The 16,316-nt window shown below is 35.3% G+C and overlaps 1 long non-coding RNA gene across 1 annotated transcript; it reads right to left on the reverse strand.

The window, feature by feature from the left end:
* Positions 1-5,639: 5,639 nt before the first annotated feature.
* LOC122158921 lies at positions 5,640-15,761 on the reverse strand. The gene is made up of 4 exons (XR_006168348.1): positions 15,722-15,761; positions 15,186-15,309; positions 11,749-11,848; positions 5,640-8,678 (listed from the first exon to the last, which is right to left on the reverse strand). It is a non-coding gene; the product is annotated as an uncharacterized LOC122158921 (long non-coding RNA).
* Between the last annotated feature and the right edge of the window lie 555 nt (positions 15,762-16,316).

Consider the following 16,316-nt stretch of genomic DNA (forward strand, 5'->3'; position numbering starts at 1 on the left):
GGCTATGGCCTTATCTTGCTCAGGAAGAAACAACCCAGCCACGGTGCTGACTCTCCCTGTGTTCTTGCTAGCTTTCACTCTACTCTCTGGTCTCCAGTCTGACATCAGTGATGTTCTTGCTGCTCCTGTCTGTAGCCAGTTTGGAAAATATTTATTGAATTAGCTTTCTGAGCAAAGTATTAAATAGGGTTTTTTTGCTATCACTGTGGTCCGTAGAAACGAGATGTTGCAGTTACATACCTTGATACCATAAATATACAATAACCTAATTAAGAAGTAAATTTATTTTCCAGTTTTTAAAGTCTTATGCCATTCACCAGGCAGATATGGGAAGTTTTGGAAAGGAAGTCGTGTGGAAGATTTACAGCAATATTTGGAGGAGCACATCTGCAAAAAGGTCTGGATCTCTTGATTCAGTTGATCTCTTAGAAAAAATCATCACAGATCTGATAAAAAGTTGGAGTCCTCAGAACAAGTAATGTGCTTGCTAAGACTTCTACTCAGAGACTGAAACCAGATCAGAACTGAACACGTGGAACTCACAGGTTAGCTAGGGATTACAAGAGCCTCTGTTATTTATTCAAGAGTCCATCAGTACCATTCACTCCTTCATGACAGATGTCTAGGTTCTATCCTTCGCTTGAGCTTCTGACTGATAACCCTGATAAGGTTTTTGTGATTTTACAGGGAGAAAATAAATGATGATGATAATCGTAATAATAATAGGCATGTCGTTAAGACATGCCTTTTCCAGACAGTTTAACCTCAATAAACCTCAAATAACCTCAATAAAATGCTACTTACACCATATAGTAATAAATGTATATTCAGTGACTGATGGTGTTCAATATTGTACAGATAGAAACACATGTAGGAGAGCTCCATGTAGGAAAAGTATCAACAGAGCACTGAAAATATGTTAGGCTCACAGATATGATTGTGCCTGGGCTGTCAGGGTAAAGATTTGCCACGCTGTGACAGTGTGCTTTACCCGCCCCTCCGCTTCCTCCTTCAGCCTGGCTGTTAAACACAAGGCCTTACTAAGGCAGATAATGAGCACACTGCTGGTTACAACTCAGGCCTGACTCAGATAGCCACCACAAATCTTTCTCAAGCTGAGTGCTGAAAGAGCTAATGGTAGACACCTGGTTCAACAAATGAGGGTCAATCAAGCATGTACTAAAAAGTGACTATAAGTCAATCATCTTATCCCATAAACAATGAATAGCCCCAAAGCTCCCTTAAGCTACATGGAGTGGGTTGTATGACAGGATCCTGCACTTTCTATTCTATTTAAATACATAGAATCATAGAATCATAGAATGGTCCGGGTTGGAAGGGACTTCAAGGACTATGAACCTCCAACATCCCTACTGCAGGCAGTGCTGACAAACTCCCCATTTAATACCAGAGCAGGCTGCCCAGGCCCCATCCAACCTGGCCTTGAACACCTCTAGGGACAGGGCATCCACAACCTCTTTGGCAGCCTGTTCCAGAACCTCACCACTCTCACTTCCCCCTGACATCCAGCCTAAATCTTCCCTCCTTCAACTTTAAACCATTTCCCTTTGTCCTGCTCTTATCTACCCTTTCAAAGAGTTGATTCCCCTCCTGTTTGTAGGCTCCCTTTAGGTACTGGAAGGCTGCAATGAGGTCATTCTGCAGCCTTCTTTTCTCCAGACTGAACAAGCCCAGCTCCCTCAGCCTGTCAGCTACACTTGTCTCTGTTTAAGGAATGAAACATAAACCAATAGAGGATAAAACAAGACGTGGAAAACTATTATTTAACTCAAAAGATTCCAACTTCTAGATGAAGGATTATACTGATCAAATAGTTTAGGTAGACAGATTTCTGTAACCTGGTAAGATTGAAAATACTTATGTGGCACAGCTGCAGCTGTTTCTGCAGCATGGGAGATTGTCTCATCTCTCAAATCTCTACAGCCAAGGCACCATAAGAAGCAGAAAACCATATTAGGTCAAAAAAATGGATAAGTCAAACAAGCACAGAAATGCTCATGTGTTTTTTGATGGAAGGAAACCACCCTTGATATCCCTGAGATATATATTAACGTTTTTCAACAGCTGCTACCTATCTTTTTGATGGTAGGATATAAATGTGATGGCTTGAATTTATTTTTATACTGGACTGATCTACATCTCATGGTCTACTGTTAATTGTGCTTTTACATGACTTTCACTATAATTGTGCTTGGGTACTTGTAACTAAAACCATCTGAGATATTTCTGAGATGCATCTACTCTGGAACTACAGCAATTAAAATAGTGATTATGTAGGACGAATCATTGCAATGACTTGGCATTCTAGCAAACAAATTTGCTCCCCCTTTTTACATATTATAGGCCCACTGAAAAATTACTGAGTTAATAATCAAAGAAAGATATTCCTGTGTTCTGTCCTTGATGTTAATCTGATGAATACATTCCAGAACATTGCAATAACTCTCTTATGTCAGTCTTCAAGAAATTTTTAAAGATGCTTCAAAGTTTATTAAGAACCAGCAGGATGGACTGAACTGAGTTTGGCACCTGAACGTGCAGATACATACTCAGTACAATTTCTTCATCAACTCCCACGGCTCCTTCTTAATTAATTATCTGATAAATTAAAAAAATCTCAGTAGCTGCTCAACCTTAAGGCCTTCCTAAGGCTGCCATTCCAGACACAAATTGAGGTGACAGAAAGTATACACTTCTCATGTATAATGGCAAAAAGAAGTTCTGGACTTGAGAAGCACAATGTTTTGCTGCCAATTATTCACCTAGCCTGAGTTGCTGACAGTTTCCTTTTCCTTTCACACTCAGACAACATCTCTGGTCACAGAAAAACATATAAAGGCCTGGAGAAAGAAATGGAAAATTGTATTTTGGAGGGGGAAATAGTGAAGTTCTGAGTCAGCTCTCTGATGCCTGCTATATTGAGAAGATTGTGACAGAATCTCCTAGGTCTGAATTATGATGAATTTCTGAGCAGGAGAATTTCTGAATACATTCATTTACATAAAACAGCAAGCAAATGAAAACAGGAGTCATAAATGTGAGAGTATTTACTTTCTGCCTCCTCTGAAGTGACTTCTCAAACTAGAGAAAATAATTCTTTAGTTTAATAAGCCAGAGAGCCATAGCTCTGCTTGAAGGAATAGTTGGAGACATAATGGAGAAAAAAGAGGAAGCAGAAACCACACAAATTCAGAGCTATAAAATATAGTGGAAGGAAAAACACTGGAAGGCAAAAGAAGAATAAGACACATCATTAATTAGTAATGCACCATGAGATTAAAACATCAGGGGATTTTAGAACAGTGGTAGGTCCGTGAAGTTTGGTTTCTGTGCCTACTATTCATATTTTGAGGAAAGAAAGAACTTGCCTATAAGATATATCTGTGGGAGTGTGGTGTGGTGTGTTACTTGGGGAAGGGAGATTTCCTTCCTTCAAAAGTTTTTGTTCCTTCAGTCTTGGATCTAATGAGAACCAAATGGATCCTGAATACTAGTATTTTATAAGGCCTGGTGAACAGATATTAGAACTTTCACCTGCTGTAATCTTAGCTAAAACACAGCTTGTACTGAGAAGAAAGAGTGCAGCGTCCCACAGCCTTCTGGAATTAAATCTTTCAATTTATAGATAATAAATCACTTAAAGCTGAAAACCACATTTAAGTAACACCTCATTGAGTCTTTTAAAAAACATTTTCTCTTGGTCAACCACATGTATAAATAGAGTTAAATAAAAATGATTTGTCTTGCTGATAATGAGACTAAAAGCACCAGTAGTGGGATAATAATACATGCTTTCAGAAAAATCCCGTTAATGTTCTTTAAAATAGTTCCCATTGCTCAGATGAAAGCACTGTCTTCTGTTAGCAGATAGGAAGGAAACATTACAGGAGAAAGCCTTTTTGCTTTCTTTTCTTTTCTTTTCTTTTCTTTTCTTTTCTTTTCTTTTTTTCTTTTCTTTTCTTTTTTTCTTTTTTTTCTTTTCTCTTCTTTCTCTTTTCTTCTCTTTTTCTTTTCTTTTCTCTTCTTTTCTTCTTCCCTTTCTCTTTCTCTTTTTCTAGATTTGAAGGTGTGTTGAGGTACTCTTTCAGGAAATTGTTATTATGATGAAATGTGCTAATGTTTTATTCCATGTGGATTAGTAATGTAGATATTCTAGGATGAAACTCACCATTAGAAATATACTGTGGGAAAAAAGATTTTCATTTATTTTTCTTCCCCTAGATTATTTTTATTGCTTTTTCTTCCAGAATAAATATTTAGGACTTGTGTTAATAGACAGACTCACTGGCAAATTAACTCTCCAGTAACCTACACTGCAAACAAGTTGCATGATAGTACTTTGGTTGCTTTTATTTATAAATTTTCCACAGTTTATCCATGTGAAAATGTCTCTGTAGACAGTTAATTGCAACCCACGTCTCAGAGATGCTATTTAGTGATACATTGAGAAAAAGATCAATTTATTACTTTTCAATCAGCTTATGCAGACTTCAAGTTTTCACAGTGAAAAGACAATATTGCAGAGTGACATAGCATCACAAAAAATCTTTCAGCAAGGACACCTTGTATGACTCTAGGGCAAACTATGAGATACTGTAGAATCATTGCAGGGTTGAAAAGCCCAAGTATTGCTCAGGCATTTCTGAGAAAGCATATCACTCACGGAACATGTTTCAGAAATTCTAGAAATAATCATAATTGTTTTTCCATGTCAGGACCAGCGACATGTATTGCTCAGCGAGGACTTCTTTTAGGAAATGAGACTGAAAAGCAATGAGCTGTGCTTAAGACACAAGGCAGTGTCCATCAGAAGGAAGTCAGACAGTTTCCTGGTAGATTCAAGGTATATAAGAGATCAAAACAAAAATCTCATCCAGCTGCCTTCCTTCTAACAGTTTTCAAGCTGATTCATTGTGCACTAAATCTAACATTAATTACATATAAGTTCATGCAAGAATGCTAATTAAAACAGTGTACCTAACACGTACTCTTATACCTTCCAGGCAACAAGAACACAGCTAGGAACAGACAGCTGTATGGGAGTATAAGATGTATTTGACCCTGCAGTTGTTAGGCTAATTTATAAAGGGAAATCTCTTGCCCAACTGTTGTTTCATCTGCTCTCTCATAAAAAATGACCATAGCAGAAGCATTCTTTTAATATAAGCTATTTGTATATTGTCATGAAGACTAATTACTTAAATGAGGAGTTCTACAACCACAGGAAATAAGGAAAACTTGCTCTCCATATATTTCTGCTTCATGCTTTACTGACTTTCAAAACTTTTGAAAGCTTCCCTTTGTCTGGGATCTGCTTAAAACCTCTTCCTGTGGGGGAGAGGCATGAACACGGACATCATCTTTTTTCCTCCAAGAGACATAACATGTAGGTTTGTTCCCTTGCTTGTCCATTTTCACAAAAGATATAGGAACTTATTTATTTTTGATACTTCTACTCCCTTGCTGAATTCTTTTAATAAAGTATCATTTTCATTGGGAAGAGAATGGAAGAGCAAAATTAGGAAAACACGTGGATGGGCACACTAACGGCAGAAGTTTCATGAGGTTTGCTGCTTTGTCAAGTCAAGACCCTCACACACGGATGTCAAATACACCAATTTTATTTACATACATGAGACTGTTGATTTCATTCCAAGCGTTCTTGAAAAATTCTGTAATAAGGAAACCCACAAAACATGAAATGCCTTAATATACTTGTTGGGTGATTTTTAACATCTGTTATTCCCCAATATAGAAAGAGATTATGACACATCACTCAAAGGCTCCCTCCAAACAGCATGAGATGAAACCTCTAATTTCCTATTAGCACTTCTGTACCTGTTGAAGTGAGTGTAAGCCACAGCATTTGGATTCAGACATGAATCAGAACTCCCTAAAAGTGCTTATACCTGAGATTTGGGGTTTGATTTGTTATAGAGATAAAATGGCCACCTATGTGTATTTATCTAGATCCCAGTCTACATTTTATGCTTAAAAGTAATCAGAATTTTGGCTTTAAAGTTACCAAGAAAAAAAATCTTCACGAAATCGAACATTTTCAAATACTTGTCATTTAGCTTAAGGCAAAAATTCGTAGGAATTTCTGGAATGCAGACAAGGGGTGTTTAACAAAATTAATAGAAGATTTGAGTCTAAACCTTTAGATGAAAGTCTCAGTCAATGCTTGGTGAAAGAATGATGTTTTTCTTTTTTCCCTTAATTAAAAAAAAAAAACAGTTTAAATTAGTCTTTGGGCTGCCTCCTGAAGTAATTTAACATCTACCCCACTCCATTGGCGTTCATTGACTCTACTGAATCTTAGAAAAGTGAGAATGTGTTTTAGTTAAAAAGATTTTGAAAAAACTTCAGTTATGTATGCAAACTCTTACAACTGTTAATACCATATATTTTTTTGAAGATTTTATATGGTCTGGAATACTTGTTGTTAATTTTGTTTGGCAATCAAATAATTGCTAAGGAATGTATTTTAAATTCATTAACATAGTATTGTTTAGAGATTTCAAAGATAATTTGCTTAGAGACAAAACTTTTGAATGATAAAAATTTATACAGTATTTATCTACATTATCTGTTATTCTCCTCAAAGTATTTTCTATACTGTGCTAAAGCGTGAAGGGAAGAATAAATTGGTTAAACCACCTGAAGTACACAGTAACATTATCTGCAGCTGTTCATACTTCAGCTGCTAGGAACACTTCTTCCTAATTAGGCAGTTATTTCTGATGACTAATTTATCCATACAAAAGCTGAGCATCTTTTATATTAGTTTAAAGGCTAGTAACTTAGGGAGAAAAAAAAAATACAATCAGTTACTGCACTTCTAACTTAGATGGCACCCATAATTTTACTGAAAGCTCATAATGTTTAGTGGTGTTTCTCTATTTTTCTTCAAAGCATTGGAAGTCAAGTTTACATGAAATTGTAGCTTTTATCTCCCAAAAATAAAAAAAAAAACTTGAGTTTTTTCTACAATTGATTTGTTTAAAAGCACAGGTTGGCAGTCATTGCAGACTATCAAGTACTAGAATATTAATCTTCTGTATGTTATGCTGATTTTTTTTTTTGGATGCTAAGATCTGAAAAGTTATTATTTTGTGCTCCTAGGTACATGGCTACTGTTACATGTTTAAGAAGGATATGTTTAAGAAGAATAGCATGCATCAGTGTATGACTGACTGATCTGCTGATGGACTAAGTTCATTTAATTCATACATCAGGAAGCTCCTAAGCCTGAAGCATTCCATATGATAAAAATCAAGTTTTCTGTCCTCTGCATGACAGCCAACCACAAGGGACACTAAGGAACAAAAAGATTTCTGGAATCAAAGGGAGGAAAGGAATCAATCCACTCTGAATTGATTTTCAATATTATCAGTGTTAAAGAAATAGAATTCTTCTTACAGTTTGAACATAGCAAAATGACAAATGATGGGTTAACCACTTGCTTTTCTTATACCTGATTTTCAAAATGGCTGCAGCAAGTGAAAAAAAATCTTAAGGTTTCTTTAATTTTATCAGGTAAAATAAGTCCAGCATATGATCCAGCATATAGATAAGGGGAGATTAGTCTGAATAAAACCATCTAGTTTCCTCTCATTTTGGATTGCATTAATTGTTTCTCAAAGTGTAAAGGGGGGGCTTGCATATGCATTCTAAAGCAGGAAAACCACAAATAAGTCTTGGCATAGCAACGTCATCCTATAAAGCAAGACTGAACAGGATAATATGTTAATATAGTTTCAATCTACAAGAAAAGATCAGCCATGTAAATGATATATATCTTCAGACAGAAAGGGTGAGGAGACAGGAAAGACCCATTCACAGGAGTAAGACTGTAAGATATATCTCTCTGAGCAATAACTGTGTGGTCTGAATTCATTATTCAATTCCAACAGACAGAGAAACTTTCCTTACTACATGGAGAAAAAGTCATCGTGAGAGCCACGTTTTATATCTGAAAATGGACTTAGATGCCACAGTAGGACTTGGCAATTCATTGCAGAACTCTTCCACATCAGAGTAATTACATTAATTGCTGTTTTTTTTTTTTTTTTTGGTAGTTTATAAACTCTCTTCCACAGTTTAAAAGTAAAAACTTGATGGAAAACACAGCATTTGCAGATGAGAAAAATCATTTCCTTAAAGTATTGCTCTTCTTTTTGTGTGAATGGCTGTATACAAAAAAGAGTTGGTTATTCTCTTCCGTAGCTGGTGTTAGGTGACTAATCTATTAGGACAGTAAGAACCTGTTGGCAATTAAAATTAACCTCAGTCACATGAATTTTTCTTTCACATCTACTTCATGTCTGAGAACCTCGGTGCAAAAGCAATAAAACACACACACAGTGAAAGACTACCTGGATGCAGTCTTTTGGTCCACATTTTCTGAAGAAAGGAAAAGTTCTAGACAAAACCGAATTTACATTTTAAAAAAATATAAGGCAAGGCAATCTGAAACTTTCATTTTTAGAATAGTTAACGTTATAAAAGACCACTAACATAATCTAGTCCAACTGTCAACCCATCACCACCATGCCCAATAAACCATGTCCCTCACTGTCACAACTCCAGGTTTCTTGAAGATCTCCAGGGGCAGTGACTCCACCACTTCCTTAGGCTGCCGATTCCAATTAAACCTGAGAAATTAACATTTCCATAAGCTAACTGAGCCTGTTGATTCTTTGAAATAAACTACAAACTGTCTGATCCAATTAAGACTAGTTTTTCTTTCTTACTAATTACTAGTTAATTAAGAGAAAAGCATTTCAGGTAACTGCCCTGATGGAAGGAAATATCAATAGGAAGATAAAAAACTGGGGGACAGGACTGATGCTATGGGATGATTAAGTAAAATAATGTAGAGGTACATGGGATGATCCAAAAGTAAGGACTCCTATTTTATTATGTTGGTCCACAACATCAAAGCTGGATGCTTGTGGTACAGCAGTAGACATTCAACCTTTCCACCAATATCCTATTACATTTTTGTTGCCTTGTGACAGATGGCAGCAGAGGGTAATATGACAAAATGGTGTCTGACATGGAATTAAGTATGAAGCAAAAGTGTGCGTCATCAAATCCCTCCACACAGGAGGAATTGGACCCAGTGAATTAATGAATGGTTGCTAAACATTTATGGAGATCAAACTATGGACATCAGCACAGTGAGGTAATAGGTAGTAACAACGACAGTGGGCCACCTCAAATAGTGCAAATTTTTATGAGTGTAGCATGCATTCTTGTTCATTGCTGGTGGAAATACATAGCTAACGGTGGTCACCGTTGAAAAATATTGTTTTGTAGTTGAGAAGTTGCTCTTTCAAAAAATACTATTGTGCTCTTTGTATCTGTTGTAATTTCCATGGAAATCAATGAGACATTTATTTCAGAGTGACCTATATGCACACTTCCTTTTTAAAGCACTTCTCTGGGTACACTGAAATTTAGAGGCTCTTTCTTTCAGTTCACAATAACCACAATTCAGATTTTTGCTCAACCTTCTAGAGAACATCCCAGAAAAAGGAAGTAAATTCTGTTGCCTAACAATTAGATGCACATGTTGACTCTAATTGTAGTTCTGAGTTAGATAGAAAGGACTTTTACTGCTACATTTTTAGTTGAACATGTGGAATTCTATCCAAGTTATTGATTTTGCTTAAAATACCTATGGTAAAGAACATAAAATAATTCTGTAATTTTTTTTCTGGTTGATGCAATCCAGTTTTTCAATGTTTATTTATGATTTCACCACCAAACTAAAACATTAGCTGCTTATAATACCTTGGTCTTCATAACCACTGTCTTTAAGAAATAAAAAAAACCTTTTCCCTTAATAAGATTGTATCTGTATACATGAAAGATTTTGCCTTAGTTACTTAGCTTTCAATAGCCTGAATGAACTATATGACTTCCAAGGTTAGTGTGAAGAATTTTTAAATGCTTTTGTCTGGGCTACAGATATTAGCAGAATATTTCAGCTAGTCAAATGGAGACATTCTTTTAAAAGTAAAATTTTCATATATTTTTGTTCCTAGACAAGACAGTCCATGTTTTAAAGACTCTTGTCTTCCCTACAGTCCTATATTAGAGACAATTCCAATCAGATAAGACTTACAGCAGTAGTTCTATTCACTGCAGTTCTGAAAAGCATTTTTGCCACAAGGTGGCAAACTATGTCCACAGGTTCAAATCGAAAACAAAATGTAGAGGTGTCAAAACTTCTCTAAAAGCCTTATATTTCCTCTGCTCAAACAAACAAAAAACTGACATATCAATATCTGATGAATCTGTACTGTGTGGAGATAGAACACTTTTTTTCTTATGAAATAAGAAGTCATGAAGGGGGAGAAAGAGGCATTCATCATGTTAATACTTTTAACTCAACACAACTCACAGAATGTTCATTTAAACAAACCTTTCAGATCTTTCTAACAAAGTATTCTAAATAGAATAAGAGCAAAGTATGAGTCTATGGGAACAACTGCTAAACTTCTGAATAAGTTTTAACATAATTATTAGAGATATCTTGATGAATTTAAGACTTGCACTGGGGTCAAAACTTCTCCAACTGAAAGTAACATTTTGAATGATTTTCAGTGGAGATTTACATGACATACAAATCCACAGATCTTCATAAAAATATTTTAAAAACACAAACAAAACAACAACAACAAAGCTACCCCCTGCATCTAAACAATGACAAAATTGCCTTATTGCAAAACAAGTGTAATTTGTCACCTATTTTTTCCATGCATGATTTAAGCAGAATACAAGGAAGGTAGATGACCTGATGACCTTATTAATGGACTTATCAAAAGAAAATATTTTTTTTTTTTATAAAAAAAAAAAAAAAAAAAAATTTTTTTTTCTTTATTATTTTTTTTTTTTTTTTTTTTTTTACAATTACAACAAATATTTCAAGTACAGAGATCCTTAAAGAGAAATCCGTAAGAAAGGATGAAAGGATGAAAACTACACAAGCTTCTCTTCTGCTTTCTGTTGCTTCATTGAAGTTGCATTTAATAGCACAGTGTTTGAAAAATTTATGATTATATCCATCAGAATTAACTTAGAGAAAAATAAACAAAGCTAATAAATACAACTGTAAACAGTAGTGCAGAGATATCACTGTTCTGATCAAAAGCAAAAGTGCAGTTAGAAGAACACTTCTGTTTTTTTGTGTGTGTGTTTTTTTTGTTGTTGTTTTGTTTTTTGTTTTTTTGTTTGTTTGGTTGTTTTTTTTTTTTTTTTTTTTTTTTTAGGAGATAATTAAAATTCCTCGGATGACTTGTTGGGTTTTTAAGGAAACTGAACCTTTAAAAAAATAGAAAATAAATGCAGCAGGTTTTCAGTCACTTCCAGGAAGACAAAATAGGGAAAATGAAAATGCTTCATACTAGGAGTATTTGGACATAAATAAGGAAAACTAAAATGTGGATGGAGAACATCCACAGCAAAGGAGGAAATTGTTTTTTGGAGCCAAAATTTCATTTGAGGGTCTTACTTATAGAAGTACTGAAAGAAAAGTCAGATGTGATTTTCCTTTCCTCTTTTCAGATTCTACATTTAGGTATTTTGTTTTTTTCCTGTTGAATTCAGTCATACTGTGTTTGTGTGATTTTTGAACAATCCAAAGGGAAGCCGTAAGGGAGCAAAATCTGAGCTAGAAGGACTCATGTTAGGCAGTACTTCTGATAAATGACAAACCTGCTATAATGGTTCTACAAAAGGTCCATGCAGAAGGAGTCTTTAAATAGATGTTGACAGTTAGTTGATCTTTCCTTCTTATTTTTGAGGCATTCCAGTCCTAATGGAAAAAACAGTGGGAATCAAAAAAGTCTATCATCTCCATTCCACTGAGACGCTTCCCTTTCCTGGCATGTCAGAACTTCATAAAATGTACAAACTTTTATTGAAGCTAAGGAGTTAACATCTGGGATAAAATCAAGCTTTAAGTATTTCAATCTTTGTAGCTGGAGAGTTATTTAAGCTTAAAAACATTGAACTGAGCAGTAGATTAATATCATCAGGTTGTTTATAAAGATTCACAGTCCTCCTTGGAAAGACAAGTTTGATTTAGTAATAGAAGTGTATTTTTGTAAGGAAATGTGGCACAAACTCAGGGTTTTGTAGTGAAATGCCTAAAAATTTGTCCTCTGTTTCAAGTTTGGTAGCTAAAAAGCCAAATGTACTCATAGTTGACACATTCTGAGTTATTGCTCCTTAAACAGCTGTGCAGCATATCTGGACAGCTGAGCAGGAATATTTCACTGCTGATGAATAGTTTGATGTTGTCAGCAGGTAGTGATTGCTGTGGTTATAATCACAATAAAGTCAATAAATTCTGAAACCAGGACATGACCTCTGCTGAAGGAGATCAGTATGGGGTTAATGTGTATGGCTAGAATATGATTTCATCTCTAAATAAAAATTTTGGACATCAAACATGCAGGTATTGAATACATCTGTTTTGGGTGAACAAAGAGTCTTGGTCAACTGTAGACTGATATTTTCCACTTCCAAGTATCATTAGGCTTACATAAGCAGTAATGTGACCTAGAAGCTTTTGGAAGGCTCAGCTGTGTGATCTAGGTACAGCTAGCACTGAGTAGCAGCTGTTATTTGTAATCTGTGACAGGTTACATGAGATAATTAATTGTGCATAGTTAAAAATAAATAAATAAATGAGATCACTGAGTTATTAATTAATAGTTAATGATTCAGAAGAAAAATACCAGCATGAAAATATGAGTGGAAATAAAAAGTCATGTCAGAGCATGGTAAATAAGCAATTTTCAAGATCAATTGTCTGAAGGAACAGCAGAACATAAACACTTCTGCACTTCACCAATTGAGATCAGGCCTACAGACGCTAGTAGAATTTTAGTATCACATAATAGTTTGAGCTGGAAGGGATCTTTAAGTACTGTCTAGTTGAGCTCCCCTGCAATGAGGAGGTTGCTCAGAGTCCCATCTGGCCTGACCTTGAATGTCTCAAGGGATGAGATATCCATCACCTTTGTGGACAACCTGTTTCTGTGCTTCAGTATTCTTAATGTAAAAAAACTTTTTCTTTATATCTGGTCTATTTGGTCTATCTCATCTCTTCAACTTTAAAAACATTTCCCCTTGTCCTATCACAACAGACCCTACTGAAGAGTCTGTTCCTTTCTTTCTTGAAGTCCCCCTTTGGATACTGACTGTACTGGTATCTGTGAGTGTATCTTAGTCTATATCTTGGGGGTAAGCCATAGTTTTTTCTTAATAACATACTTGACCCAGCTCATGCCTACATGCTCTATCTAATAAGAATCGTGTTGTGCTCATCAGTTCTGTGCCTTACCTTGCCCTTACATTTCCATACCTGAAATAGCTTGCCAAAGTGAAAGCGGCCCAAAGATAAGGAATGTCCAAAAAGAGTGTGAAAGTTATGACATATATGAAAAACAATTTGATTAAACTTAACAGACAAGTAGACAGTTTGTTATTCTTTCCTGTAAAATTTCAGTTTTTCACTTCTTCAAATTTAGCTATTCTTTATTTATTTGGATTGGGGGAATGAAAGGGGAGCTTTGGATGTATTTCAATACATATAATTAGTTATTTTCAATTCTAATTATTTCAGATTACTTTCAGAGAAATTTTCTTGGACAACACATGATGCTTGTCTTTTTGGGTAAATATGATTTATTGCTCAAAAATAACACTGCTGGTTGCAAGATTTTCTTGAAATTTGTTTAATTAAGAACCTTTTCCCAAACCTTGCTGTCATGCAAGTTTCATTAGTTTACATTGGATTAACCTCATCAGCATATGATGATACAGATCAACAATGATTGGTAGTGATTCTTCTCATTCTTCTACTTGATGTTCCAGTGAGTTTGAACAGTTTTTGTCATTTTCAATTGTTTTTAACAAAAAGCGTTAAGTTGGAGCTTCAAAATTTTTACAAGTCATTCTTTCATTTTATCTGTTTTATTCTTGCCAAATAACTATCCCAGACCAAGCACATGTTGAAAGAAGAGAATGTGTGCAGGGATGATGATGTGTCTTATGCTCAGTTCATTATGGGCGGCAACCTATCAATCAGGCACAGCCCTTGAGAAGACTTTCAAAGAAGATAAACTAAGTACCAGATACACCCCAGACCTGGAATTCTTTTAGGGAATTTCTTTTCATACATAATATAGCATAATAAAATAATACTGATATCTATAAAAAAGTAATATCAAACAGTTGCTCGTTAAGATTCTAACAATAGCATTGAGAGAAGTGAGAACTGTGATTTTGTTCTAGCATTGATTTGTTGGCAAAAATTTTATATACACTTCTGCTAATGTCGAGTGTAAAGGTCAAACTACAGAATGAATTCATATTGTCTGGTTATATGTACAGTTCAGCCAAGAATTATGTCCATTAAGGCATATGTTCTAAAATGTCCACAGTAAAGAAGCCCCGCTGAGTCCAGTTATTAGAATCTTTCCTTCCATTCTTTGTGTTTCTGTCTAGTAACTTCTTATCTGTAATGTACACGTGATATAAGTTGTCCATTCTTTATAACAGTATCCTTATCTCTCACACCATTTTCTTATGTTGAATACACATGGAACAGCTTGCAGATGGTACCATTACTGATATCTTTTTAGAAGAATTTTGACATTACAGTAAGCTATTAAACCTTTCTTAGAAAACATATCTCAGAATATCAACTTGTGGAACCTGGGAGAAAGAATAAAAATAAGTTGATGCATTACTTAGACCCTAAGTAATATTTAATGTCTGTAAGATACATATATCAGTGCTTCATTTTCAGAACTGGCTCAAATCACTTAGGTGGTTTTATTGGGAAATATATAGAAAATTTCTGAGTAGTTTTCACAGGCTCAAAGTCTAAATTTATTCCTTCACCTCAAAGCAACATGAAAATTCTTCAGAATCATAATTTTTTAGGGGCTAAATGATTAATAAATCAAGTTGTTAAGCAAAGGTCAAAGTACCTCAATTCTATCCCACCTATACAAAAATGTCAATTATTTCACCTCATGCCCTCTGCTTTATTTTTGTGATTTTTTTATTGCTTTTGGAGAGTAATGTACATGTCTTAGAACTTAAAACCACATCACATTTTAGTTAGTAACACTTACTGGCAATGGGAGGATAATAATTTCTTCTTTCACTCACACAATGATCTTCTTCAAGAAACGGACTCTTTAAGAACTATATGAGATGACTAAAATCCTCTTTTTCAAAGTCCTGCATTGCCAATTCCTGAAAAAATTCAAACACTGATGGGCAGTATTTTATGAACTGCAGCCCAAGATTCAGTGCTCTGTGGTCTGGAACTCAAGACAGGAAGAGTATTTAATAGGTTTTTTTGTTTCTTTGTTTCATAATATTTGTAGCTAAGAGGGCAAATAAAAGAATATGATATTCTATAGAATTTTTTTTTCAGTTGACAATCCAGTGACTTAAAATTTGGAGAATGGCTGTTCTGAAGCAGGTCTTGGTCTTTTTCTAGTATATTATATTAAAGATTTTTATCACAAATAGTAATACTCTAACAATGCCACTTTTCTGAAGTTACTCTTGTGTATAATCAAGATGTTATAGCCACAATATAATCAAGAGAATTAGGCAAAGTAAACAACAATCACAAAAGAGAATAAGTGGAAGAGCTTACCCTTCGGCTGAGCTCACCAGAAGACACCAAGAGACGTGATCTCCAGAAGAGATCCTTCCCCTCTGGTAGCCAGCTCTTAAATAGGTCTAGGAGGGGTGCAGCCTGGCTCCACCCCTTCCGGCAGCACCGCTGAATTGCCTTCACCTGTGCTCCTCTGGCTGACTCATGGCTTGCCTCAGGTGATTAATCAGAGGTTCAGGCCGTGACTCAGCAGTTCCCATACACTCTTGTAATAGTATCGAGTAATAAGATCAGAAGCTTACTATGCTTATTACAATATAATCAATATGAATAGAGAAAAGCCTTGCCCCTAAACATTTAAAAAAGGAAATGAAAGAAGTATTTTGGTGCGGTAAATGATGAATATCCGTTTCAGTGGTCGTGCATAAGACTGAACATTTCACTTAACTGCATTTACTGGGGATAAGGGTGCACTAATAGTCAGCCACTGCACCTCGTTAATGCCTTGAGTCTCCTTAGAAGAATCACTTGTTTGTGACTTCGGTTAGGGATATCAGTTGATAGGGATTTGGTTGATCAGCATATCTGTGAACCCAAATAAAACCAAAGGATGTCATTGTGCAGGGAGGAAATG

The sequence above is a fragment of the Centrocercus urophasianus genome, unplaced genomic scaffold, assembly GCF_019232065.1.
Source record: "Centrocercus urophasianus isolate 14NV4802_14NV808 unplaced genomic scaffold, USGS_Curo_1.0 seq_15, whole genome shotgun sequence".
NCBI lineage: Eukaryota > Metazoa > Chordata > Aves > Galliformes > Phasianidae > Centrocercus > Centrocercus urophasianus.